At 48.0% G+C, this 5,144-nt stretch overlaps 1 pseudogene; it reads right to left on the bottom strand.

Moving 5' to 3' along the window:
* Window positions 1–2,068: 2,068 nt before the first annotated feature.
* Window positions 2,069–3,340, bottom strand: LOC123120840 (ribulose bisphosphate carboxylase large chain-like; annotated as a pseudogene).
* Window positions 3,341–5,144: the final 1,804 nt, after the last annotated feature.

Genomic DNA, 5,144 nt, shown 5'->3' on the forward strand with positions numbered 1-5,144 from the left:
CTGTTTTACCTTTTCCTTTTTTGTTTTCTGTTTTTTCTCTTCCTGGTTCGATGAATTGTTTCCAAATATGTGAACTTTTCCTTCAATTGGATGAACTTTTTTAACAAGTTTGATGATTTTTTTTCAAAATTCAATGAACTTTTTTCCAAAAATTTGCATTTTTTTTTAAATCCATTTTCAAGATAGATGAACATTTTTTTAAATCGATGAACTTTCTCTTCAAATGAAAAAAAACTTTTTTCAAAACCGATATACCTTTTTCAAAAACGATGAACTTCTTCCGAAATTGATGAACTTTTTTGCAAAATTTGTGAACTTTTTTTCAAAATTCGTGAACTTTTTTCTCAAATTAGATGAACTTTTTCCAAAATGTGTGGGATTTTTTTCAAAATCGATGAACATTTTTCCAAAGTTTGTGTACTTTTTCTCAAATTCGTGAACTTTTCTCAAATTGACGAACTTTTTACACTTTGTGCGAATCTTTTCAAATTTATGAACTTTCTTCAAGTTCACTTTTATTTTATTGTGAAATCTTTGTTTAATTATCGTAAAATAATATGCATAACAAACTGGATATATACTACTCCTACATTTTCCTACATGCTAATGTCGTATTAAGAGAAGGTCCAATAGAGTATTTATCCTCGCATGGACAACAAAGAGGCATTGTCCTAGTGGTTATTGCCTAAAAGGTCTTAAGATAAAAACGAAATTCTGGCAGGAACCGAATCCTGTTTCTCGCTATGTGGAACACCTTTTTCTCCTGGGCCGGCCCGCTATGCTCGCCCATAAGTGGCGCCGAAAGCGCCGAACAGGAGCTCCCACGCGGAGAGGACTGGATAAGGTACGGTCTTGTTCGAGCGTTTTCTCCCCCGATTCTACTTTTGCCGCTGCCCTGCTTCATGCCGGCGCCCGCGCCCGGCTCCAACAGCGGCGGTTGGGCCCCTCCGCGGAAGAAGAGGGGCGGTTGGTGGCTGCCTCGTTGAGACGAAGTTCTGCGACGCGGCCGGTGAAACCGAGAGTCTCATGCGACCAAGTGCCGACGGGGATTCCAGCGGGGTGGACTGCCATGGTTGATGTGAAGCGGCGGAGGAGTACACGAGCTTCCGGCGAGCGCGCTGGGAGGGCGAGCAACGGCGGTGCGTCCACCTTCTCCTCATCCTTCACTTCCGGTGCGGATTGGTTGGGGTCGGGGAACATCATCTCGAGGGTGAGCGCAGGAGCTGCGCCATCGATGTTCTCTATCTTCACCTCCAGCTGGAGGTTGATGTCGAAGCCCGACGGTAGCGTAGCGTGTCCACGGCAACCGCAGCCGGCGGCGAGGAGAACGGCAGGCGTGGCCCGTGCCCGTGGAGCGGGCAGTAGTACATCGTCGGAAGTGATGCTGGTGGTGGCGCCGGGAGTTCCTCGTCGCCAAAGTCACGCTCGGGATCGTCGACAAGCCAATCGGCGCTCGGTCCGCCCCAACAGCCACTCCATGGGCGGAACGGTGAACTCCGGCGGTAGTGGCATCAGTTCGTCGGCGTCCGCGCTGACGTTTGAGGCAGAGGCCTCGTCTTCGTACTCTGCGTCGATCGTCTGATCAGGCGCTCAGCGACAATCTCTGGCACGGCAGCAACCTCTTCGGCACCAATTTCTGGCGCGGAAGCGGCCTCCGGAGGTATGACCGTGGCCTGTTCCCGGGGCACAGCGGCCCTGGTACTTGTTCCAGGGGCTCCAGAGTAGTTGCGGCGTTGCACCCAGCGGTTGCCACTTGCCACTGTGGTGGTGTCGGGGCGCCCGGCAGTTGCCGCGGAGGCGGCGGTGGAGGCCAGCACCAGGCCCGTAGCGTCGTCGGGGTACCCAACGCTTGCTGCGGTGGCGGCGGCGGAGGCCGCCGTTCCTGTCCGGGCGACCATGACGTCGATGATCAAATGCCTGGCGACGGTGCGCAGCAATGCCGAAGTTCCGGCGAGCAAAACTCTGGCGGTAATGTCTGGCGACAAACCGAGCGAAGGAAAAAGCAAGTTGCGACAAAGTTGCCATGTTCTCACCTGTCTTCTCCGTTCTCTCCTGTAGCCTATTTGCTCTAGTCAGAACAGTGCTGATAACGTGAATAGAGTAGAGAGAAAGTAAGTGGAATGTGAAATGAGTATATTTATTGATAGAGACTGTTGGCTATTTATACTAGCCGAACCGTCAAGAGTACATGAGCAGTTACAAAGTTTGTGTCGGTCCGGACTGCACGATCTTTTTCAATAAAATCATCGCGCAATAAATCAACAAAACCTAAAGTCATTTCGCGTTCCCCTTCTAACTTACCTGCTATTGTACCGGAGTGGATATGATCTTCCCCAGACATTCGGAATGCTTTAGCTAATGCACGGAAATGCATACCATGATTTTTCTATCCATCAATAACTGCATATAACTGCATGCATTGCACGGTAAATGTGAAGAAGTAGGCCATTGTCGCGGCAATAATGAGCCAAAGTAGTATTTGCGGTGAATCCCCCAGTTAAGTAGTCATGCATTACAATAGGAACCGCTAATTCTCTTGCAAATACAGCTCTCTTAATCATTTCTTCACATGTACCTGCAGTCGCATTCAAGTAATGCCCCTTGATTTCACCGGTATCGGCTTGTGATTTATAAATAGCTTCGGCACAAAAGGCAAAACGATCTCTCCGGCGCATAAATAGTTGTGAGTTTACGTTTTCATCATCTTTTGTAAAATCAAGTCCACCACGTAGACACTCATAACACGCTCTACCATAATTTTTTGCGGATAATCCCAATTTTGGTTTGATAGTACATCCCAATAAAGGACGACCATACTTGTTCAACTTATCTCTTTCAGCTTGGATACCATGAGGCGGGCCTTGGAAAGTTTTTGAATAAGTAGGGGGAATTCGTAGATCCTCCAAACGTAGAGCACGTAGGGATTTGAAACCAAATACGTTACTTACAATGGAAGTAAACATGTTAGTAACGGAACCCTCTTCAAATAGGTCTAATGGATAAGCTACATAACAGATCCATTGGTTGTCTTCCCCAGCAACAGGCTCGATGTGATAGCATCGTCCTTTGTAACTATCAAGACATCAGTCCAAACAGTTATCCATGTACCAGTAGAAGATTCGGCAGCTACTGCAGCCCCTGCTTCTTCGGGCGGAACCCCAGGCTGAGGACTTACTCGGAATGCTGCCAAGATATCAGTATCTTTAGTTTCATACTCTGGGGTGTAGTAAGTCAATTTATAATCTTTAACACCGGCTTGAAATCCAACATCTGCTTTAATTTCTGTTTGTGGTGACATAAGTCTCTCCCTATAACTCTTGAATTAAGAATTCTCACAACAACAGAGTCTACTCGATGTTAATTAGGCGTAAATGAAACTTTAGCAAAAATCTCGTAAAACAAAAAGGATATTCAATTAATATAATATCAACTCATTAAAAAAATGAGGGCATGCTTAGGTTAATGAATATGTTTCATTCATATATAATGCGTACACCCTGTGTATGTTCTATCCTATATTTTAACAGAAGTATAAATGCCCACTTAGCCAAGACATGACGCAAATAAATCCTAACACTTTGCTTGACTTGATCCCTGCTCAGCCGTGGTGGCTAGATGTGAACGCTTCACCAGAGGATGCCAAAGGCAAAGGAATTAGAAGGAAGCTCGAGAAGACATAACCAAGAAGATAAAAACATGTGCTGATATTCACGTACAATCCAAAGTGAAAGAGTGCAGGGTGGATACCAAGGAAGCACCTTGAAGCGGAGACACACCAGAGAAGAGGCACGGCGAGACATCCGGCAGCGGCGGCTTCGGGATAAGAACAGGAGGGGCGAACGTGGGAGGAAGCAGCTCCCCACCATCCCTGCAACCCCGTTCTGTAGCCGCCAACACCGATCTGAGCAGGGGTCGGGCAGTCCACAAGCCACCCAGATCCGGAGGTAGGGACTAGGGAGGCGAGAGAGAGAGGCAAAAGCCGGGAGAATCGCTCCCACAACAACACGGGGTCAGTTGGAATATTGACTGAGAAGGATTTGCCCAGCCCCTCTCCTTCCGGCACGCTCGCCCCACAAGCCACAAATGTCGCCCACCACGCCACACAACTCAACCCAGCCTCCCTCTCCTTCCGGCACGAATCACCGATCATCCGTGGACACGCGGCCGGCCAGCAAAAAAACCCCAGCCGCCACTCCGCGACTGAGGGAATATAAAATAACAATTTCTAACAATGGATTAACATTTTGCTCCGGCATATTTTTTAAATGTCAAATTAATTATTGTTACATATCACTCACGAGCAACTGCCAAACATAATGGAGAACCCAGAAGATCATTATCACACAAGCATACATCGAAGTTAACCAAATATGCAAAATCATCGCTCCACCTCCATCAACTTATATCTGATATCCCAATGCCGAAATAACAAGTGAAATTGGGACAAACAAAGAGAGGACTGAACTATTTTTTCTTCTTTTTTTTGAAAAGGAGGTTAAAATCGCAGGGCTCTGCATCAATCGATGCATACAGTCATCTTTACAGAACAAAATTGTAAAATGAGCTATGTTGAAGGAGTACACTGCTTTGTTACAGAACAAAACTTGGTCGTTGGTTCCCCCCTACAGGTGTCAACTTGGTGACGGGCAAGTGGATCTTCCGCCACAAGACGAACCCCGAAGGCTCTCTCGCACGGTACAAGGCGTGTTGGGTCCTGCGCGGCTTCAAGCAGCAGCATGGTGTCGACTTCGGCGAGACTTTCAGCCCCGTCGTCAAGACGGCGACGGTACGTGTCATCCTCAGCCTCGCCGTCTCCGCCGACTAGCCGATCCACCAGTTGGACGTGAAGAACACGTTTCTTCACGGCCACCTCGACACCGTCGTCTACAGCTAGCAGCCGTCCGGCTTTGTCAACGCTTCACGGCCCTCCCATGTGTGTCAGCTCCACCGGTTGCTCTACGGGCTCAAATAGGGACCTCGGGCGTGGTTCCAGCGTTTCACCACATACCTTGCTCGCCTCGGTTTTGTCGCTTCTAAGAGCGACACGTCAATCTTCATCCTCCATCGTGAAGGTGCCACCGCCTATCTTTTGTTGTACGTCGATGATGTCATACTCACCGCCAGCTCCGCGACCATGCTCCGCC

Source organism: Triticum aestivum, chromosome 5D, assembly GCF_018294505.1.
Source record: "Triticum aestivum cultivar Chinese Spring chromosome 5D, IWGSC CS RefSeq v2.1, whole genome shotgun sequence".
NCBI lineage: Eukaryota > Viridiplantae > Streptophyta > Magnoliopsida > Poales > Poaceae > Triticum > Triticum aestivum.